This window comes from Apium graveolens, chromosome 7 (assembly GCF_009905375.1).
Source record: "Apium graveolens cultivar Ventura chromosome 7, ASM990537v1, whole genome shotgun sequence".
NCBI classification, from domain to species: Eukaryota; Viridiplantae; Streptophyta; class Magnoliopsida; order Apiales; family Apiaceae; genus Apium; species Apium graveolens.
This window is the reverse complement of record NC_133653.1, coordinates 62,211,446-62,236,698: the sequence shown is the minus strand read 5'-3', so window position 1 is coordinate 62,236,698 and position 25,253 is coordinate 62,211,446. Positions and strand designations below refer to the sequence as shown.

The following is a 25,253-nucleotide window of genomic DNA, read 5'->3' as shown; positions in this document are numbered from 1 at the left end:
AGTTTCTGAATCATCATCATCAGAATATGATGACTCTGAATCAAACTTTATGATGAGAGCCTTTCCTTTACCCCTCTTTGAGACAACCACTTTAGGAGATTCCTCCTGAACTTTAAGAGCAACTGTCCTTGACTTTCTTCCATGCCTCTTGCTCTTTTGATCCATCTCAAGTTCATAAGTCTTGAGCATACCATAAATTTCATCAAGAGTAGTTTCAGTAAGGTCATAGTTTTCTCTTACGGTAGTAGACTTCAAATCCCAATTTTCAGGAAGAGCTAAAAGGAATTTTAGATTTGAATCTTCAAGATCATATTCTTTGTCCACCAGTGACAGATCATCCAAGAGTTTGACAAACCTGTCATATAAATCAGTTAATGACTCATCAGCTTTTGAGTCAAAGTGCTCATACTCTTGAGTGAGTATAGTCCTCATGTTCTTTTTGATTGCATCAGTTCTCTGGCATCTTGTCTCCAAAGCATCCCATATCTCCTTTGCAGTCTTGCATCCAATTACCCTATTTGATATGACATTATCAATTGCACTATGCAGCAAATGCCTTACCCTTGCATCCTTGGCAATAGATGAGATATCTTCAGGTGTGTATTCACCTCTCTACTTTGGTATGGTCTTTGCTGATTGATCAGCAACTGCAACAGAGAACTTGGTAGGCTTATATGGTCCTTCATTAATTCTGTCAAGGTATTCTGGATCTGTAGCTTCCAGAAACATAGCCATCTTCACTTTCCATATGGGATACTCAGATGGTCTCAGTATAGGAACCCTAATAGTCTCATATCGACTGTCGGTTTGAGTGTTCTGAGTTTCTTGAGTTTTGGTAGGCTTAGTTGGGGTTTGTGTTTCTTCAGACATGATTGTTATTTGGATCTTTACTGTATGTGTGTTAACAGAAAAGCTCTGATACCACTTGTTAGGTCACACAACACTATAGAAGGGGGTTGAATATAGTGTTTATACAATCAAATCGATTTCAACACAAGTATGTAACAAAGATCAAGTATATTCAAATAAACTTTATTACAATAGAACTATTGTTCTCTCTCAGTGATGAACAATATCACTAAGAGCTGATAGGTTACAATGTATAATCTTCTCGATAATGATAACACATATAGTGTAAATCCTAAGTTGTGTTTATATTGTACACAGTTACAAGATATCTTCTAATTGATATGGAATATAATTCTGTCTCCTAAAATATATCAATCAGATATCTTCTACAAGTCTTCTAGTCCTCTAACTCTTCATGCATATCTTCTTTTGTTTTAGTCCAGATCTTCTCCTGTAAATCAGCCGCATTCCTAATCTGAAGTCTTCCCGCACTTAAGTTCTGATATATATCTTCTGACGCCTTAAGTTCTGATATTAAGTTCTGACTTCAGTAAGTTCTGATTTCAGTAAGTCCTGATAAGTCCTGTTGTTAAGTTCTGAAAACTAAACACAAATCAGATTAGACATGACATCTCAAATATATCTAACACACTGGTATAAGTACTAGAATTGTACTTGAACAAAACAAAACAAACAAGTACATGTTCATTTATTTGTTCCTTTTGTTTTTTCCATTTTCTTTTTTTTGTTACCTTTTTCTTTTTGTTTTCTTTTTCCTTTTCTTTTTTTTGATTTTCCTTTTTCTATTTTCTTTTTCTTTTCTTTTTGTATTTCTTTTTCTTTTTCCTTTTTCCTTTTCTTTTATTTTTCTTTTGAAGTTTAAATTGTAACTAAATTAATTTATAAAATTAACTTAAATATAACTTATATAAATAAAGTAATTTAGATTTATAAAATAAACTTATTTAAAGTTTATAAAATAAATCATTTTAAGTTTATTGAATAAATTATATTAAAGTCCATTAAATAAATTTATTTAATTTAACAATTAAACTTTGAGCTTTGCCAATCCCTTGAGTCATTTAGTTGTATACCCCGCGCACCTCTTCTCGTACTTTAACAGATAAACGTTAAATGCAAGTACGTTCCTTAACTTAACAATTCTTCTAAAAATAATACTCAGATTCCTTTCACGAGCTATTGATGCCTAGTGCAACTGGTCTGGTTCATAGACGACTAACCCCTATTCAGGTCTTCGTATTATAGCCTTGATTACATTGTTAAGCTTGCCTCAATTTTATTGCTTCGAACACTGACTGTCAATAAACAACTGTACTTTCACTGGAATCCTTTATGGTACTTTAGACAACGTCTTCATTTCTACTACAATCTTGAATATTTCATTTACTGTTCTTCACCGATGCTTGAACATATAAATGAACTCTTGTCAGTGAGTATAACTTCAAGATTGCATTTGTCTTCTTTAACCTCTGGCTATACCATATCTTCAATTCTTCAGATTCCTATGCTTTGAATACTATCTATCTTCAATCAATGCCAATACATTGAAATTTTCTGGTAGCACTTATACACTGAATCTTCAACATTTTTGAAACCCTGAAAGTCTTTAACTTTTATTCTTCACTGAGGCATGAACATATTAATGAGCTTCTTTCAGTGACCTGTAAACAGACTTCAAGATTTCTTATAATCTTTTAATTCTTTGTATTTTCCTTGTCTTCACTTCTTCTGATTTCTTGTGTAGACGTAGTATTATAAACCTGTCATGTTCTAGTGTTGTTCTTGTGCTGAGTTATCACGTAACTGTTTATACAGCTACGCAGTCTCACCAACAAAGAGGTAGAAGATGAAACGAAGTGAAGAGTTAAGAGATGTATAAAACTCAGAAGTCATGCACGATAATCAATGAAGAGAAGTGATAAGACAGATCAAGAGATTTACCAAATCTATTTGCATGCACACGGGAAAACATGTAATCATTATTAATAATAATTATAAAACTTAACACATACACAATTACCACATATTAATACATATAAATATATCTAGTAAATTTTAACGAGTAAAAATATACCCGAATAAAAAAAAACACGAAAACACGATAAAATCACAAAATAATACATATAAAATCACGTAACAAATTACACGGAACACATACCTAATTCACGACGCCTTATAAAAAAACGATCTTCAGCTAAAGGCTTAGTGAAGATATATGCACGTAGTTTCTCAGTAATATATAAATAAGCTCAATATTACCTTTAGAAACATTATCTCGTAGAAAATGGTGACGAACATCAATATGCTTAGTACGAGAATGCATGACAAGATTTTTAGAGATATTAATTGCAGAGGTATTATCACAATAAATAGGAATATTTGGAAAGTTATACCAAAATCCTACAATATTTGTTGCATCCACAAAATCTGAGCACAACAACTACCAGCTGCTATATACTCTCCTTCTGCAATAGAAAGAACTACAAAAGTTTGCTTTTTACTATGCCATACAACCAAACAATCACATCAAAATTTATAAGCACTACTTGTACTTTTTCTATCAACCTGTGACCCTGCATAGTCAGCATCTGAAAAACCGATTAAGTCAAAGGAAGAGGATCTTGGATAAAACAATCTCAATTCACTCGTACCTTTTAAATATTTAAAAATACGTTTAACGACATTCAAATGAGATTCTTTAGGTTGAGACTGAAAACGAGCACACATACATACACTGTACATAATGTCTGGACGAGAGGCAGTTAAATATAAAAGAGATCCAATCATACCTCGAAATTTAGTGACACCTACATGTGTACCTTTTTCATCTTTAGTGAGCTTAACTGAAGTACTCATCGGTGTAGCTTTAGGTATAACATGTTCAAGTGCAAACCGTTTGAGTAGATCCTTAATGTACTTGCCTTGATGAATAAATATTCCTGTATTAGACTGATTAATTTGCAAACCTAGAAAGTACAGTATTTCACCCATCAAACTCATATCAAATTCCTTATGCATGCAGTTAGAAAACCACTTACACAAAGATTCATTAGAAGATCCAAATACTATATCATCTACATACATCTGAACTAAAAGAAAGTTATCATGTTTGTGAAATATAAAGAGAGTTGGATCGAGTGTACCGCGAGTGAAGCCATTGCTTACAAGAAACTGACTGAGACGTTCGTACCAACAATGAGGAGACTGTCTCAATCCATAGACTGATTTCTTGAGCCTGTAAACATAGTTAGGATATTTTTCATGAACAAAACCTGGAGGCTACTTAACGTATTCCTTGAGATAGCCATTTAGAAAAGGACTTTTGACGTCCATTTGATAAAGCTTGAACTTTTTATGAGCTGCAAAAGCCATTAAGATTTGAATAGCTTCCAAACGAGCTATTGGAGTATAAGTCTCATCGTAATCGATTCCTTCCTGTTGGTTCTATCCCTGAGCAACCAAACGAGCTTTATTTCGAATAATGTTGTCGTCTTCATCTTTCTTATTCTTGAAAACCCAACGAGTACCAATAATTTTGGCATCCTGAGGAGGTGGGACAAGTTCCCAAACATCACAACGCTCGAACTGGTTGAGTTCTTCCTACATTGCAACTGACCAGTGTTCATCTGCAACAGCTTCTTGAGCATTCTTGGGTTCGAACTCAGCAACAAAAGCACAGAATGCACACAAATTGTGAAGCCTGCTACGTGTTGAAATTCCTTGATCCAAATATTTAAGAAGATTATCTGGAGGATGATTCTTCACTGTTCTGGAAGACTTAGGAAGACAAATATTACCCATTTCTTCTTTATTAGAATTATCTGCCTAGAACTGAATATGAGTTGTCTCATTTGGATGAGACAATCTCAAGGTTAGTAATAAGATTTTTAAACTCAACAAATGCTTTATCTTTAGTACATAAGAATAATACCCAAGTAAAACGAGAGTAATCATCTACTATAACAAACGCATAATTTTTACCACCAAGACTTACATAGCATTCAGGATCAAAAAGATCTAGATGAAGTAACTGCAAAGGGTCAGTAGTTGATATTCAATTTTTAGCAATAAGAGAAGTTTTCACTTATTTCCCAAGCTGACATGCCGAACAGGGTTCCACCTTCTTATATTTAAGCTTTGGTAGTCCTCGAACAAGACCATGAGATGATATCTTTCGAAGCAAATCCATGTGTACATAACCAAGACGCCTATGCCAGAGATTCTGCTGATCTTGAACAGTTGCAAGACATATTTCTTCGTGTTGTTCATCAAAATCTAGAACAAATATATTTCCTTTTTTTGGCAACTAAAGCAAACTCATTAGTTTTAGTACCAATATAACAAACATCTTTATCAAATCTGACTTTATGACCAGCATCAGTAAGTTGACTTACACTAATCAAATTATATTTTAAACCATCAACTAAACAAACGTAAGAAATACCAAACTTATCATTACAAACAGTGCCTTTTCTAATGATGCGAACGGTGTTAGAATCACCAAGTGTAACTAAACCTCCCTCCTTAGCCACAAGTGAGAGAAACTTGGTTTTATCACTGGTCATATGGCGAGAACATCCACTATCGATTATCCATTTATTACGTGGAACATGGACCTTCAAGCATATCTGTAAAAGTTGTTTTATCTCTTGGGTACCCACTTAACTTTGGGTCCTTGTAGGTTAGTATCGCAGATCTTATATAAATGTCTGTCTGATTTCTTAATCCACATATGAACAATATTAATAAATGCATTAGCATATTTATATCTAACAGACGATCTATAAGATGAGTTAGAAGGGTGGCCCTTGATACCACATAATCTAGATTCAGAAGTAGTGTGACCAGATTTGCCACAATCTCGACATTTTTCATAAGGCATCCTGTACTTCATCGGAGCTCGCTTGTAACCACCTTGAAATACACATTTCTTGATTGATTCACATCCTAATCCTCCTTTATCAAGAGAAGATTTTTGTTCGGCAAGTAAAGCATTCAAAGCTCCTTCACCATGAAAACACGTTGCTAAATCCTTTTCAAGCTGTGTCACTTTATGTTTAAGTTCGGGAACCAAAGGATCAGGAGCACTGTCTCTTTTGACAGTTTCTGGATCAACAGAGACTAACACTTTCTTCAAGGCTTCAAGACATACATCCTTCATCTCAATCTCATTCTTGAGATATTGATTTTCTTCAATAAGCTTAGTGTTAGGTCCCGAATTATCGTAGAAGGGGGGTTGAATACGATAATCACTAAATTAAAAATTCTCTTGAATCTTTAGCGGATATAGATTTAGTGCTCGGTAGTGGTTTCGTGTTCTTGAGAGGAATAGTGTTTGGAATGATAAAAACAAGGAACACAAGATATTCGGGGAAATATATATTCGTATATAAATTCTCGAGGGTGTTGCTACACTCCGGTAAATAAATTAATCGGCTACAATCTAAGAACAACAAAGTTCCTAGCTTCTACAAAGATTTACAAATTAAATCCTATACAATGATCTAGATTTTGTTTGTACTAGGATTTAATTACCGGGTAACGATTATAATGCCCCTAAGAATATACAAGAATTGAATCGGGCATTATAACGTTACTTCGGTGAGAAGTTAAACGGATATACACAAAGTTTGAGCTTCTCTATAAATCAATGCTGCCATTTTCACTTCTCTTTTGGGAGATAAGATGAACAGAAAATGATCCAAAATGAATGGCTCTATTTTCTGCTGCAATTGTGTAGTCTTTTATCCAATAATGTGCGGCTGAGGAGAGAGGAGCTCTGTGGCGACAACCTTATCAAAACCTCTGTGGTGGCAGGAGTACAGGAGGGAGTTGTTTTGCTCTGTGGTGACAGGTGGGATGTTTAGTTTATTTGTTTACATCTGTGTGGCGACAGGGACTCCCTGGCGACTCCTTTTGATCTAGTACACATACATGTACTAAGTTAACTTTTATAAACAAAAACCAAACAAACGTTTGTACACGTTTTTGGTTTGTATTTTCTTTTTCTTTTCTTTTTAAATTTTCTTTTTCTTTTTTTTTTATTTTCTTTTTAAGTTTAAATTGTAACTAGATTAATTTATAAAATAAACTTAAATATAACTTATATAAATAAACTAATTTAGATTTATAAAATAAAATTTTTTAAAGTTTATAAAATAAATCATTTTAAGTTTATTAAATAAATTATATTAAAGTCCATTAAATAAATTTATTTAATTTATCAATTAAACTTTGAGTTTCGCCAGTCCCCTGAGCTGTTTAGCTGTATACCTCGCGCAACTCTTCTCGTACTTTAACAAATAGAAGTTCAATCTAAGTATGCTCCTCAACTTAACAATCCTTCTATAAATAATACCCAGATTTCTTTCACGAGCTATTGACGCCTAGTGCAACTGGTCTAGTTCACAAACGACTAACCCCGATTCAGGTCTTCGTATTATGGCCTTGATTAAATTGTTAGGCTTGCAACAACTTTATCGCTTCAGACACTGACTGTCAATAAACAACTGTACTTTCACTGGAATCATTTATGGTACTTTAGACAACATCTTCATTAACCTCTATCTATACCATGTCTTCAATTCTTCAGATTTCTATGCTTCGAACACTGTCTATCTTCAATCAGTGCCAATACACATAAATCTTCCGATAGCACTTGTATACTGAATCTTTAACATTTCTGAAACCCTGAAAGTATTTAACCTTTGTTCTTCACTGAGGCATGATCATATTAATGAACTTCTTTCAGTGACCTGTAGACAGACTTCAGGATTTCTTCTAATCTTCTGATTCTTTGTATTTGCCTTATTTTCATTCTTCCTGATTTCTTGTGTAGACGTAGTATTATTAACCTGTCATGTTCTAGTGTTGTTATCGTGTTGAGCTATCACGTAACTGTTCATACAGCTACGCAGTCTCACCAACAATCTCCCCCTATTTGATTGTTAAATCTAACAAATAAATTAAATAGAAAGGATAACTCAACTAAAAACTAGAAAAAGTAATGTACCAGGACTTGTAAATAATGCTACTGGTTTTCTGGATCAAATACTGCATTTCCAGATTTCTTGAGTAACTGAAATGAAAGATGCTTGTTCCTCTAGCACTACACTAATCTTCGAGTAGTTTCATCTTCATTTCCTTGGTTCTTCAAATCTCTACCAGATAATACTTCTCAGTCTTGAAGTAATCATCAGCAGCTTCTTTTGTACAACCACATTTCCTGTTGAGAAGCATATATCTCTCTTGCTTCTCCCCCTTTGATAATCAACTGCTTAAAGAAGATCACCTTCATTTACCACCTCTCCCATACAATAGGATCCGCAGATAAGCACTAATCGTACTCCCCTTTTGGAAAACAGCTTATCCCCTTATAAAGAATAGTGAGGAACCAAACCACTTCTTCTGATTACTAGGAAATCACCTTGTATTTTACCACCTCTCCCGTACAATAGGATCTGTAGTTACAAACAACAATGGTTTGGTGTGGTGTACATGTGCTTTACCTTTTTCCTCATCCCTGCTATTTTCCCCCCTTAGTTAAAGAATCCTCCAAACTATTACTTAAGCTTGTATCTCCCCCTTAGAGAAGGAATGTATGATATCGTCTGAAGGAGTTCTCATATTTCACTTGGTTGGAAAAGAAATAACAATTCATAGTCTGATCAACCATGTCCCTTTAAATACTGTAAGTATGACTTCACTGTTGATCATCATGTTCACTAATCTTCCCAACTCCTTATACCTCCCAAAAGTGAGATCACCAATTGTTACCAATTGTTAGCTCCCAACTTGTTAGGACTCAAAGTATTCTAATCCAATCTGTAAATGTTAGGTCCCTAAGAGTTAGGTTCCAATAATAAACAGATTCGAGACCCGAAGTATCAAGAACCATGTTTATGGATATGGAATGGGATATGGTGTTTTTCTTTCTTCCTCACTGTGAGTGTGTGATTCTATTTCGTGTACCTCACAAGTTTTTCACTCTTCTCTCCACTCGTGTTTACACTCATTCTCATAAGTGTATCACTCCTCTCATAGCTCCAAAATCCAGTTGTACCTGCAAGGAAAATGACCTTAGCCATCCTTAAGGAGGTCACAGGTGGTGCAATGGGAGTTCACAAATCCCCATCCTTGTTAGACTCGTCAGATGAATCTGAGTCATAATCAACAAGTTGTTAGTTTCCCTTTTAGGGTTCCAGATTTGAACTCTGGGAAGGTAAACAGTGATCCAAAGAATTTAGCATAAAGATCAAAGTTCCCTTCTAATGTCTGTGAAGACATTTCCTTGTGACTCATCAGGTAATATCTGAATCATTGTTAATAAGTTGCCGATCTGCACCTATATCAGATCCACTATCCGCAGATGCATCCAGGTTTATTAGTCCTGGGGAGGTAGACACTGACCACTGATATATGGCTATTGGATCAGTATTCTCTCCTAACACCTGTAAAGGCAATTGGTCCATGAAAGAACCTTGAACAATCGAATCTGACCTTAAAATGGTCAAAACTCTTGTTTCTGTCAACTCATCCTTTGTGTGTGTAACCTTTCCTTGTGCATCAAGAATTATTTATGTTTGAGGTGGTGACACTACATCGGATACCCTGGCCGACAGGCGAATTTCAATCGACGCACCCTGTTGAGAGGATGAATCTAGTAACTATTTTTGTGCCTTTTCAGCCATTACATCTTTTTGAGAAGATGTATGGGGCCTAGCAGTTGTCTCAGTTTTGATATATTTCAACTTTGTAGGAGACAGAGCTGCTGGGTTGACTTCAGAACCTTCCTTATGTGGTGCACTAAGGCACTTTCTCCCTCATGTTCATTCACACTTCATTTTAGTGGTAAGAGAGTGTTGGTTGGTTCTGTTTCTATATTTGTCGTTACAGTCTGGGATAGAAGTTGTGAGTTTCAACCTCATGTCTATCAAATGAAATAAGGCCATTGGAGGCTGGATCTGCATCATAGAACATATGGCAATATAGAGATAGAATGCACTTAAGATCAATAATGAATGAAAATTATGCTTTAATCTTTTGAGAGAAATGATGTACAATAGTGATTTCAAAATGATTTAAATGAAATAAGCAATCACTAAAGTAGAAAGAAGTTTGATTTTCTCTTAAAACTGTTCGAGTGCACAAGTCTGTTTTTATGCCTAAAAGATAAATGATTTGATAAAATACAGACTGATGACCTAGCAGTATTAAGAAGAAAAAGAAATATTTGTCTTTTAATGTGAATGAGTTTTTGTAAAAGCATTGATCACTTAGGGTAAAGTCTAAGCAATTCTCATTCATATAAAAAGCTCCATAATCTATCTTTATAAGATTATAATAAACAAAATTATTTATTGATAAATATCCTTAATAAGACTGACTATGCTGCTGATTTCAAATTGTATTGAATCTTTCATATAGCAAAGCATGTAAATTCAAAAGAACTTAAAATCTCAAAATTATCTGCAACAAAATATTAACAATATATCATTGACTGATACTTGTCAAGTACTTTAGATACCAATAATTATGTTGCATCATATTTTAAATATTAAAATAAGATATCAATAAATTAAATACCAATTATCTATCAGAAAGATATCAGCATTCAATTTCATATATCATACAATTGTTAACTCCTAACAACTGTAATATCTCAAACAATATTGGTTCAATAAATAAAGCAACATTAACCAATATTGACTTGTTTGCAATCTTAGAAAAATATTCTAAGTTCCATATACTTTGATCCATTGAGTAATGCATCTATTATCAAATTGTTCAGAAATTTGCAAATAATATAAAAATTATTCTAGTTTGACAACATATGGTTACTTCTAATAAAGCAATCAAACATTTTAACCATACTTGTACTTAAGAAAAATTTCTATACTTTCTATATTAGTATAAGTGACTGAAGATAAGCATTGATTACTTAGAGGAGTTTTAAGTAATGTCATAAATAATAAAACTTCGTAATTAGTTCAAGTTAAACTCTTAACTAAATATCATTAACTGATATAAGTCAAGAATTTACACACAGCTAGTCATGCTACAATCATATTCTGATTTCAGTGAATTCTTGAGATATAAACATTTGTAAATTCACTAAAACCAAAATCTCATAATTAACTTATAACAATAAGTTACAATCAATATACTAGATATCAAATGTTGACAAATTTAGTTATTATCAATCATGCTGCTTATTTATTTTAAGTTAGTTTGAATTATGGGGCAAATAAAATCATTGAATTGCTTCAATTTCCATAATCCAAACTACCCAAAATAAATACTAAATAGATAAATACTAAATATCTATGAGTTAGATACTAGCACATAAATATTTTCATAATTATCCTTGAATAATCACCACAATGATATATGATTGATATATATGGCAATCACTCTCTGGATAATTAGTAATTTTAGAAATACTTTTTAAGCATATAAAACATTGAGAGTTTTATACACATGACTTAGAAAATACTTCAACTTTCAATATTAGTGATTTTAGAATTAAGCATTGATTACTTAGAACAAAAATTCTAAATAATATCACTAATATTAAAAGTATCAAAATTATTCGTACAAGATACAAATAAATATGCTGCATTTTATTTTAATATAATTCAAATTATGAGACTGATATGGAATGGAATTGTCTACAGTCATAATTTAAATCAGTTAAAATAGTATTCAAACTTAATGCTATAATACTTAACTACCACAAATATATATATATGACATTGTAATCATGATAATCAAGATAGTAGCACTAAGTACGATGTACTGGATTATTGATAAATTCAAAAGTCCTTTAAATATTGAAGATTTAATACTTGTGAACTTATATTAAGAATTCCTTACAAATGGGATTTCCAACTAATATGCAACGAATGATATCCCACACTTACAAACCAGTCTTGAAAGATTAATTTTAATAAGTGATTTAATAAGTGTTTCTGCAAGTGACTCTTTGACTAAAAGACATACTCTCGAAATAAATGATACCTGGTGTGAAGGTGCCTTGTCATAGAGTGTTCCACAGAGTTATTGGATTTGAAGTTATTCCTCATCATAACAGGAAATCAATCTTCTTCCATGAAGTTGACAGCTTCCTGAGATGCTTCTCCTGTCACTTAGGTTGACAGCTTCAGAGATGTTTCTCCTGTATTTCTTACAACCTGTATAATCTGTATCTATATAGCCAAACATATTAAGCATAATATATTTAGGGTACTTTACTCCAAAAGTTGATAGTCCCTTTAGATATCTAATAATCTTGTTAATAGCTATAAGATTGGATTCTCTAGGATCCACTTGGAACCTTGCATTTTGGCATCTTGAGAACATTACATGTTGTCTATTAGCATTTGAGTAAAATAGTGAGCTTGTCATAGCTCTATAGCTTATCATTATACCTGAGTTGCATTGATCAAGCTTTAGTGGTTTCTATTGGTAAGTAGTCTTGGCATGTTCAGAATCTTCTAAATTTTGCATCTTCAAAAGATCCTTAACTTACTTGTATTGCCATCATTCTTTTGGTTTACTTGTGATCCTAAAAGAATTGTTCTTTTGGCTTGCTTGAGCTCCTAAAAGAATTATTCTAATGGCTTGCTTGAAGTAATTCCAAAAAGAATTGCAACCTTTCCAACATGTTCCTCCATACCTACTCTGCAATTACTTAGCAAATAATCTTGCACAAGTATTTGTTAGTAGACCAACATATGACATTATCATTATATCACTGCATATATAAAACAATATGTTTGTGCCTAGTGATAAGAGAGTTGTTAATATGACGACTCTACTAGTTCATATTAAACTGTAACTTCAGTTAGAGTGCCATACCATGTCCTTGACGATTGCTTGAGTAGTATACTAGTTCATACCAACCTGAAGTGAGAATGTGAATAAGAGATATACATAGTCCAATAGATCTACAACTGCAAAGTCCATGAACTGTGGTGCATTGACTTCTTCTTTTGACTGACCAACCAGGAATGCACTTGTACACATCTACTATAGTCCAATTCCAAGTGTAATGTGCATCAGGTTCCTGATATGTCATAATATCCTCAAGTCTCGTCACTGGTGCTATCTGTTAGATACTGCTTCCTGATAATAACCTAGCTTCCAGTTTGGCCTTGTCCCTCGTAACAATGCCATTGTCATCCAGTTTGACTTCTGGTTATCCTTGTACCAATTACAATACTGTCATTTGGTTTGGATACCAGCTTCCCTACAATCTGCTTACTGATTGATTGAGTTCATCTTGCTTTATAATCATCTGATCAATCCGGATCTATCAGAGCTTCTATAACTTTCTTAGTTTCTTTCTTAGATAGAAAACTAGAGAGATACTCATTTGTACTCAGTAGCTCTGCTAATCATTACTCCACCATCTTGATCACTTAAGAACTAGACTCTGAGAATAGACTTGACATCAAACCCTTTGTCTCAGAAGATATGTTCTTGTTGTGTCCTCTGAATTTTCAATGTGGTGTTGTGTCTGACTAGTTGATCCTTCTTTTGCTCCCCCTAAGCTGTTGCTGGGATTTCCTGAAAATCTTTACACTCGCTGACTGGCTTCAATGAATAATGAGTTATATTATACACTGTCATTCCACTGCTTGGATATGAATCATCAATACCATTAGTTTCTCCTGTAATAGCTTAGAGCATGGAGTTGTTGAACTATGCATTTAGACTTTCAATCACCTTCTGTTGATCAACAACAAATGCCCTGTAGATTGTAGACTCCACTGAGTAGCTATGAAGAATATCCTTACAAGTCTTAGCTGCAAATGTCAAGATCTTCAAACAACTGAAAATATTTCATTTTTTGCTTATGTAGAACATTCTCTCCAAACACTTTGAGGTTATCCAGTGTTTGCTTCTGTTGGCCATTAACTCATTAGTGGTCTTGATGTGTACATCTTGATCAAGGCTTGATCTTACTTGTAGCAAACTCTATTGACTGCTCCAGCCCTTTGGTATTTAGAAAGTCTTAATTAGCTTGATATTTCCCTTGTAGCTTTAATCAAGTTCTGGTTATTCCCTTGTACCACTCTATTCTGACACGGAGCTTCCCAGTGCTTAATATGTCTCAAAATATTCTTGATACTACAGATATTAATCAGAACTGCTTCTTAAATTCAGTCCCATTATCTGACCACAAGATCATTTATTTTACAGTTGCTTCCAGCTTGATCTTCTGATGTGATCAATCACTATATATGATGTCTTGTCTTTAGAATGCACGAACAACAACTTTGTTTCATAAGAGTAGTCAACCACCATCACTAAGGTATATCTTTACTTTGATGTGATGTTGTCTTTGACTTATCTTTCGTATATGCCTCACATATTTCATCCTTCTGAATCCCAGATGAGGTAGTCCTTTCACTAACCCTTTTTCACAAAAGAGTCCCTTGAATTGATGTTCAAGGGTGAGAGCTTCTAATGCCATAGCTAAACTTTTGTCAGATGAAGCTTTACAGTAGAAACCATTGACTTCACCTTTCCTGATAGTCTAGCCATGAGCATATCCTTTCCTTACTCTAAGAAGAGCAAGCTTCTCAACCTTCCTGTTTCAGATAAGACACTAATCCTTCTTTGAATTGACATTTTGTCCTTTGATGCAGAACCGTCTGATAATAGGATTTGTGCCTTGATTCTTCAGCAAGAAAGATGCTTCAATTGTTATCAGTGACTCCAATTATTAGTTGTTATCAGTGATAGCAATTGTTGAGTCCATGATGACATCCCTTTTCTGCATAGCTTGTCCTGTAATGAAAACCTTTGCTGTCATCTCCAAAGATTATTGACGGAATAGCTTTTGTCAATCACATTTGATTGTGAGGCTATTTCTTTGATCATATGCCTTGAGTATGAATTACCAAGAATAAATATGAATCAAATAACCTATTATGTCCTGCACTCACAAATAGATTAACAGTTCTTGGTACCCAACTTATCAGTTTGGGTCCAGATGGATTAGAGATTTTAATATAAACAGAGATAACAATAGCTGCAACCTTATCATGCTAATTCTTATCTTTGACTGACCATTTTCTCCATTTAAATACCCTTGACAAATTTGTCTCTAGCTAAGGAAAAATGGTTACAACCTTACATAAGGAGGACTAGCAGTCTTTGCCCTATTGTAATTATAAACATGCTTTCTACAATTAATGCAAGTACTAAGAGATGCATTCATGACATAAATATAAGCAAGAATTGTATTAAGAATACATGGAATTCATTCAGAAACATTACGCGTAAGAATTAAGCAAGACAGGCATGAAATGGACCAAACAGAATTAACAAATAAATCACTAATTCTATCTAGTCCAATCCTATTGATGTATCTCACCTAGCTATCTCAATCCAATTATAAATTAATACATCTTAATAAATAATTCAGATTAAATGGATAAATCACATTGTAATAGGATATAGAGAGTACGCATAAACAAAGGTCTTATATACTGGAAAAATATATTCCTCACTAAAGCAATTAAATATTGCAGTGGTTCGAGAAATTGAAACCTGAGATATGTGAGTTGGACCATCTTCAGAGATTGCTAAGAAAGCAAGATATTCATTATTCTCGTCATCTGATCCATCCCAACTCTTTCCCGTGCACTATAAGTTTTGACTAGTTCTTTCCCTAAGAAAACATTCCACCTTTGTCTCAACTCTTCAACTGAATCCCTACTCATCCTTGTTTGTCAAGCTTCTTGTTCTGTTGTAGCAAAACCCCTAATAGTTACTTGACACATATTGTTTGTCAAACTGTTAGGGCGAAAACATGCGCTAATATTCACGCAAGTATACGCGAACGTAAGTAATATAGAATACTTTCTAGTTCGTTCCCACAGAGACTCAGACTAATTATTGTTTAATTAAACTCACGCACCAATGTATGATTACTTCTCAATGTTAAGACACTAACACTTAGAATTGTTGACTAAATATTAACTACTTAATTAATCACTTCAAATTAACAATATTAAAACACTCATGAGATCACAACTTCATTAATACTTCCTTCAATAGTTATTGTTATTACCTTTAGCATGTGACAGTGATGATATTAATCGAATAACACGAAACTGAAAAAAGCCAACTTTCATTGTACTAATACCATTCTACCAAGCATCCACAATTAAGATGGAAGTTGAATAGTCATCAATTATGTTGAGTTCCTATATGTCTACAGAAATTGACAACACAACGATTTAAGCACAAGTTATTCCCTTTTGATTACACAGGGCGAATAAAACTATTACAATTACCCACTAATCATGCACACCGTACATGAACCTATGCTAGCATGGCAAGTTCTAAATCTCAAGATCCACCGTCGCTTCACAAGAGATTAACACCCTATCTTATATGTTCGCGACGCACATAAGACGAATACGCACAACCAATACTAGATATCATACAATCATCACACACTAAAATATTAAACAATTAACTAAAGAATTTCATAGTAAATCCATTGCAACCCAATGATCACGATTAGCCCATAATAGCAATTATCGTCATCATGGGTTCATATGAAATCATGATAAACAAACACAAGAAAATAATAACTAAACTAATTATATTAAATCAGAGTACGTCACAAGAGTAAATAGGTTCAAAGTAAGAAAACTAGCATCCAACGTTACAACGAAACAAGAATCACAAGAAAATATGCTTTCTCTTCGTTGCTGTGTGCTAAAACGGTCTTCTCCCTTCTCTCCGTTTCTCCTTGCTTAATACCACGATCCTCTCTCTTGAAAACGTCTCCAAATCTACTTATATACTAGTCCCATAAAACTCAGATTACATAGAAGTTGGAAGCCAAACAGAAGTAGAAGTCTAAAACAATTTATTATTTTTCCCGACCCTGCGCAGCCGCTCAGCATAGCTGAGCGGGCGCTCAGCTTTCTGCGCGGCCGATCAGCATTGCTGAGCGGGCGCTCAGGACCCTACTGAAAAATTCCTGAGTTTGCTCCGTTTCTTCGCCGCAATCTGCCCCTTTCTTTCCTCTCGCAATGGTGAACACATGCCAAGGCTTATTCTTGATGATTACTCCTCCGAAATGCAACTAATACCCTGAAATGCATAAACACTAGAAAAATGCATCAAATACACAAAATACTTGACTTCAAGACACCAATTTAAGCCATTTTAAGATGTTCTAAGTGGTATAAAATGCCACTTATCACACCCCCAAACTTAAATCGATGCTTGTCCTCAAGCGTCACAGACTCAGAAACAAATAAAAACATGCATGAATGCAATCTATATGAAAATACAGCGATCCCCCTTACTACGAACAAACCAACCAAATTGCAACATCTCAACAAATGCAGTTAGGCGACTAAAGATCAATAAACTCATGCAAACGAACATACAGCCAGAAACGTGGTGTGTGCAGATGCTTAACAGATATGCTTCGGAACTAGACCAGTTATTATGACTCAACTATTATCAAGGCAATCACATGATTATACAAAGAATAAAAATTCTAGGCACAAAGTGACATATAACACTACAAGAATTTTGGAGCTTATTACGGAATCATGCTTTTTATTCACTACAACAATGCTTATTTGACCGTGCAATGAGTGAGGTCCACAAAAGACTTATACAATGGTATCCATGTAACGAGCGTTAGGTTAGCGGATCCCAGACTCTAAAAGCCTTAGGTCACTAGGCACAAAGTCCCCTAAGGACTTAATAACTCGAATACCAAAGAGCCCACTCGTGATCAATTATGCATAAACACAACAAAAAGTTTTTCTTTTCTTCTCTTTTTTTTTTTAAATTTCTGAGCAAGTGCGTTTCGCTCCATCTTGCTCAACCCTAGACTACTCGCACAACATGCGAGCTGGCTACTAGCCATTTGACGCCTAGCCACAACTAGCAACAAATTCCATTTTTACTCCAATTTTTTTTTCTTTTTCATGTCTTTATCACTAAGAACCTATTATCGAATTCTAAGCATAATATATAGATTAACCTCGAAAACAATCAGATCATAACAACAATCTAGCCCTTAAGCATTCTCTAAGACTTATTGAAAATACAAGTGCTTCTAGCATGCATATCAACCTACACGACTAAACATCACTTTAATGCTATCACTACACTTGCATCAATATCATAATTCAGTCGATGAATCATCGCAAAAGGGATCATGGCATATGCATGAGCTACATGACATGATAAACAAATAAAAAAAATAAAAAAAACTATATGGCACAAATTATGCAACTATATGAACTAAACGATCATGAATATGCAGCTATATGACACACACAAAATATTCCTTAACTACCACCCCCAAACTTGAAATCTTCACTGTCCCCAGTGAAGGTAGTAGAAAGGAACACAGGGTATACCTACTCGGAGTCATCATCATCATCACCCTCAGTGGGTGGAGTATCAGGCGGCGGGTATGCAGAGTCCTCACCAAAAACTGGCCACTGGATATCAGCTCCAAGGCCCCGAAAAGCAGTCCCTAACGCAAGGGTGAGCTCCTGAGCAAACCTGCTCTGCGTCTCGTACATGGCATCCATCTGCCGTGAAAGCCTCCTATACTGGGTATCAGCCATCCCAGCACCCTCTTGAGCTCTCGAAGAACCAGCCTCATCACACCTAGGCCTAGCCATAGTAGCACCTCGTGCTGGACGCCCTCCCGGAAGACGATAACCCAGCCCATGCTCCTCGGGCTCACCACCGGTCCACTCCTGCATCCCATTCAGAGTCCCAGAATCAATCGGAGCGGCCGGCAGCTGCAACTGCTCATGAGCCGGCCAGTTCACTCCCACTGCTCGGCAAAGCTTCGTCACCGTGGATGCATAAGGGATGTTCATATGCTTAGCTCCCCTCAAAAACTTCAGAATTCCTTGGTAGATAAACTCACCAAGGTCCACATAGTACTCCTCATTAAGAATTCCCCACAACAACTGTGCTCTCTCAACTGTGACCTCGTGTGCATGCGAAGAAGGCAAAATATTAGCACAAATAAATGCATTCCATGCACGGGCATACCTGTTCATAGCGATCGCCGGGAAGTGACGATACTTATTAGTGCCGGTCTTGAAGGTCCAAACTGTGCCCGACCTACAGAGAGTAGCACAAATCAAATCCAAGTCAAAATCCTCAGCGGTCTTCTCTTTCCAGTTCTCCTCCTCGGGCTTCCTCTCTCGCTGCCCAATCATACGGCGAATCGCCGCTGGGTGATAATCAACCGTCAGCCCTCGGACCACAGAAAACCCATTCTTCTCGGCCTTCGCATTCGCAAAGAACTCGTGAACCACGCTCATCGGCACTGCTTCGGGCGACTCACAAAAAGTTATCCACCCCTTCTCTGCAATCATGGGTAGCAACTCACCATCCGTCCCCGATGGTAAAAACCCTCTCTCCTTCAGAATCGGCTTTCCCAAAAGCCTAGTGTACTCCTCCTCCGCAGCTCTGTCATTCAACCGAGGACTTGAAGCAGTACCCCTCGATGAATCAGCAGTAGGGATTGTGCTGCTGCTGTCAATAGTTCGAGCTCTCTTGGGTGCCATTGAATCTCGAAAAAGTGTTTAAGAACTGAGTTTTTGTGTTTGGGAGAGAGTTTAAGTGTAGGAAGTTTGTGGGAGATATGTAGGATAGGTGTATGTATATATAGGGTGTGGATTAGGTTAAATTAGATTAGGAGTGGGGTTGAGGGATAAAATCATGGGGTAATAGGAAAAGAATTCGTGGGTTTATGGGCTGTGATGGGTTTTATAATTTTCTAATTTTTTTTTTATTTTTCTGAACTAAAAAATTTTTCTGGCAGTCGACCCCTGAGCGGTCGCTCAGCAAAGCTGAGCGGGCGCTCAGCTTGTTGAGCGGTCGCTCAGCAGAGCTGAGCGGGCGCTCAGGGGGTTACTGGAAAAAAAAAATTTCAGTCCCGTTTTTCTAATTTTTTTGTGTTTTTGGATAGGTTATTAACTTCTAAGGGTTCCTGTAACAACAAATCATGGGTTGCCTCCCACGCAGCGCTTCTTTTTCGTCATTAGCTTGACGTTGCGTACCTTTCTCAAGTAGTCAATAAAATGGCACTAACCACTTCTCGGTTTGCCATGTCCCCATAGTAGTGCTTCAAACGCTGACCATTAACCTTGAATGCTTGGTCCGGATCATTCTCAAAAATTTCCACCGCCCCGTGTGGAAACACAGTTTTGACAATAAAAGGTCCAGACCACCTTGATTTCAACTTCCCAGGAAAAAGTCGGAGACGAGAGTTGAATAAGAGAACTTGTTGCCCCGGCACGAATAACTTAGGATGTAGCTTCCTATCGTGCCACCTCTTCACCTTTTCCTTTTACATTTTGTTATTCTTGTACACTTGAAGTCGGAATTCATCAAGTTCATTAAGCTGAAGCATTCTTTTCTTACCAGCTGCATCTAAATCCAGGTTCAACTTTTTCAACGCCCAGTAGGCCTTATACTCAAGCTCCGCAGGTAAATGACATCCCTTACCGTACACCAACTGAAACGGGGACATACCAAGTGGAGTTTTGTATGCTGTTCTGTAAGCCCAAACAGCTTCATCGAGCTTTAAGGACCAATCCTTCCTTGACGGACAAACAACCTTCTCTATAATGCGCTTTATCTCTCTGTTAGACACTTCCGCTTGACCATTTGTTTGCGGATGATAGGCAGTAGCAACTCGATGATTCACATTATAACGCTGCATCATAGAAGTGAACTTACGGTTACAGAAATATGACCCTTCATCACTTATGATTACCCGAGGTGTTCCAAACCTTGTGAAAATCTGCTTATGAAGAAAATTCAGCACTGCCTTTGCATCATTTGTCGGTAAAGCTTTGACTTCTACCCATTTTGAGACATAATCGACTGCCAGTAAGATGTACTGATTATTGCAGGACGAGATAAAAGGCCCCATGAAATCGATTCCCCAAACATCAAAGACCTCGACTTCAAGCATCACATTTAACGGCATTTCATCCTTTCTCATCAAATTTCCCACTCTTTGGTAACGATCACACCTTAAAACAAACTGATGAGCATCCTTAAACAAAGTAGGCCAGAAAAAACCTGCTTGCAGAATACGAGTTTCCGTCTTCTCACCGCCATAGTGTCCACCATAAACTGTGGAGTGGCAGTCTGGTAATATCCCCTCCGTCTCACAGAACGGGATACATCTCCTGATGATCTGGTCAGCTCCCTGTCTACACAAATATGGTTCATCCCACATATACCACTTCACCTCATGCAGAAACTTCTTCTTTTGAGCTGAGGTCAAATTAGGAGGTATTATATTGCTGACAAGATAGTTCACAATATCTGCAAACCATGGTTCTTCCTCCTGAACTGCGAACAACTGCTCATCCGGAAAAGATTCATTGATTAATGTCCTATCTTGTGAAGTAGACTCGGGATTCTCCAACCTAGAGAGATGGTCAGCTACCTGATTCTCAGTACCTTTTCGATCCTTGATCTCTAACTCAAATTCCTGAAGTAAGAGCACCCAACGAATGAGTCTCGGCTTCGAATCCTTCTTGGAAACCAAATAGCGAATGGCTGCATGATCAGTGAATACTGTTACTTTAGTCCCAAGCAAATAAGATCAAAATTTCTCAAAACTAAAGACTATAGCCAAGAGCTCCTTCTCCGTAGTGGTGTAGTGCATTTGGGCCCCATTTAAGGTCTTACTCGCATAGTAGACCACATGAAAGAGATTATTCTTGCGCTGCCCCAGAACTGCACCTACCGCATAATCACTCGCATCACACATCATCTCAAACGGCTCTGTCCAAACTGGTGCTGTAATAACTGGTGCAGTGATTAAACTCTTCTTGAGAGTCTCGAATGCCGCCAAACATTCATCATCAAATTTGAAAGGCACGTCTTTCTCAATCAAATTGCACAACGGCTTAGATATCTTCGAAAAGTCCTTGATGAATCGCCGATAAAAACCCGCATGACCAAGAAAACTACGGATTCCTTTCACAGAAATAGTTGGGGGAAGATTTTCAATGACTCCCACTTTGGCTTTGTCCACCTCCAGACCCTTGCTAGAGACCTTATGCCCAAGAATAATGCCGTCACGCACCATAAAATGACATTTCTCCCAATTGAGCACCAAATTAGTTTCCACGCACCTTTTGAGTACGGCACGAAGATTATTCAAACATTCATCATATGAATGTCCAAAGACGGAGAAGTCGTCCATGAACACCTCGACATTATTTCCAATCATGTCAGAGAATATAGCCATCATACATCTCCGAAAAGTGGCCGGGGCGCCACATAACCCAAACGAAACTCTGCGAAAAGCAAACGTGCCAAATGGACAAGTGAAGGTAGTTTTTTCCAGATCCTCTGGTGTAATACAAATCTGATTATACCCTGAATAGCCATCCAGAAGACAATAATACTCATGACCAGCCAACCTGTCAAGCATCTGATCAATGAATGGAAGAGGGAAGTGATCCTTCCTCGTGGCTTTGTTCAACTTCCGATAATCCATGCATACTCTCCATCCTGAACTGTTCGAGTGGGGATGAGCTCATTCTTCTCATTTTCTACCACAATGATACCTCATTTCTTAGGTACACATTGTACGGGGCTCACCCAAGAACTGTCAGAAATAGGATAAATGATGCCTGCATCTAGCCATTTCAGAATTTCTTTCTTCACCACCTCCTTCATGATAGGATTAAGTCTGCGCTGCTGTTCAACGGTCGGCTTACTACCTTCCTCTAGCAGAATTTTATGCATACAATATGAAGGGCTGATCCCCTTGATGTCTGTTATGGTCCATCCAATAGCCGATTTGAATTCTCTCAAAATCTCTAAGAGCTTGTCTTCCTCACTACCTGAAAGGTCAGATGCAATAATAACAGGTAAAGTAGATGTATCACCTAAAAAAGCATACCTCAAGTGTTTAGGTAATGGCTTGAGCTCCAAAGTAGGTGCTTCCTCTATTGATGGTTTGAGCTTTCCTTCAGCATTCTTGAGGTCAGAAGTACCAAGAGATTCAAACGGTATGTCCAGCTTCCGCTTCCAGGGAGAAGCATTCAGATATTGTAATTGCTCATTGCCATCTTCATCATCAGTGTCAAAATCCCCCACTAAGGCCTTTTCCAATGCATCAGACATTAACATGCGATCGAGTTCCGAAGTAACCGCAGAATCAATCACATCCACTTTTAAGCACTCCTCATCTTCCATAGGGAATTTCATTGCCTTGAATACGTTGAAGGTCATATCCTGATCTTGTACCCACATAGTAAGTTCACCTTTCTGCACATCTATCAAGGTACGGCCAGTAGCCAAGAAAGGTCTTCCCAAGATTATGGGAATCTTCTTATCTTCCGCAAAATCCAGAATAACAAAATCTGCAGGAAAGAAAAGCTTACCACCTTGACTAGCACATCCTCCACTATGCCCCTTGGATAAGTAATAGAACGATCAGCCAATTGTAGAGACATGTATGTGGGTTTTGGATCAGGAAAATCCAACTTTTTAAAGATCGACAACAGCATCAGATTGATGCTTTCTCCCAAATCACAAAGGCACTTGTCAAAAGTCAACTTGCCAATGGTGCAAGGAATGGTGAAGCTACCTGGATCTTTCAGTTTTGGAGGTAACTTTTGCTGCAGAACAGCGCTGCATTCTTCCGTGAGAGCAACGGTCTCAAGGTCATCCAGTTTCACCTTCCTTGAAAGAATACTCTTCATAAACTTCGCATAACTAGGCATTTGCTCCAGAGCTTCAGCGAAAGGTATATTGATGTGAAGTTTCTTGAACACCTCCAGAAACTTACCGAACTGTCTATCCAGCTTTTGTTGCTTCAATCTTTTAGGAAAAGGTGGTGGAGGATAGAGTTGTTTCTCCCCTATATTACCCTCAGGCAGAGTGTGTTCAACAGTAGTCTTCCTTGGTTCCGCCGCTTTCCCCTTTTGGTTAGCATCTTCATCTCTAACTTCAGCTTCTCCTTCTTTTGCCTTTTCAGAATCAGCAACTTTCCCAGACCTTAAGGTAATAGCCTTGACTTGCTCTTTAGCTTCCTTCCTGCCTGGTACTTCCGTGTCACTGGGAAGTGTGCCAGGTTGACGATTGGACACTGCATTGGCTATTTGACCGATTTGATTTTCTAAGGTCTTGATCGAAACCGCCTGACTCTTGCATAACAGCTTAAGTTCCTCAAAATCAGCACTAGTAGGTGCAGCTGCACTTCCCTGTTGAGGATATGATTGCCTTTGAGCATACTCATGTGGTTGCTGGAATCCAGGTGGATTAAACTGTTTACTCACACCTTGCTGATATGGTGGCTGAATAGCATTCTGATTATTACCCCAGCTGAAATTTGGATGATTTCTGTTATTAGGATAATAAGTAGCTGGCACAGGCTGCTGTTGTCGCTGATAATTATTCACATACTGAACAGATTCATTGACAAGAGAACACTGATCCGTAGCATGAAAACCTGCACAAAGCTCACAAACCATAGCTATTTGATTAACTCCATATGTAGCCAGAGAATCAACCTTCATTGACAGCGCTTGAAGCTGCGCTGCAATAGCGGTGGCTGCATCGACTTCCAGAACACCTGCTACCTTCCCAGGCATCATCCTCTGAGTTGGGTTTTGATGCTCATTTGCAGCCATAGTCTCGATAAGATTATAAGCCTCAGTATAGCTTTTAGCCCATAAGGCGCCTACAACTGCTGCATCGAGCATGGGCCGAGATTGGGCCCCCAAACCATTATAGAAACCAGTGATCACCATCCAATCGGGCATTCCATGATGTGGACACTTCCTCAACATTTCCTTGTAGCGTTCCCAAGCTTCGCACATATATTCTGAAGGTTGCTGCGCAAACTGAGTAAGAGCACTCCTCATAGCAGCAGTCTTTGCCATCAGATAAAACTTCACCAGAAACTTTTGCGCAAGATCTTGCCAAGTAGTGATGGACCCAGCTGGTTCAGAATGTAACCAGTCCTTAGCTTTTTCCCTCAGTGAGAATGGGAAAAGCCTCAGCTTGATAGCCTCATCAGTCACGCCATTATACTTGAAAGTGCTGCAGATCTCGACAAAATTCCTTATGTGCATGTTGGGGTCTTCAGTCGTAGCTCCTCCAAAAGAAACAGAATTCTGCACCATCTGAATAGTGCCCGGCTTGATTTCAAAGGTGTTAGCTTGAATAGCCGGATGAAGAATGCTTGACTGAATGTCATCAATTTTTGGCCGAGAAAAGTCCATAAGAGCTGGATCAGCCTGAACAATACGATCACTCATGATTACTGGTTCATTCTGCTCAGTTCCTGAATCCGAATCTTCAAAATCTATCTTCTCCGGAAT

General features: G+C 37.0%; 1 non-coding gene across 1 annotated transcript; it reads left to right on the top strand.

Annotated features, from left to right (window-relative positions):
* The first annotated feature begins 24,690 nt into the window (after window positions 1-24,690).
* LOC141675742 (small nucleolar RNA R71) lies at window positions 24,691-24,797 on the top strand. Its single transcript, XR_012556377.1, has one exon. It is a non-coding gene; the product is annotated as a small nucleolar RNA R71 (small nucleolar RNA).
* Window positions 24,798-25,253: the final 456 nt, after the last annotated feature.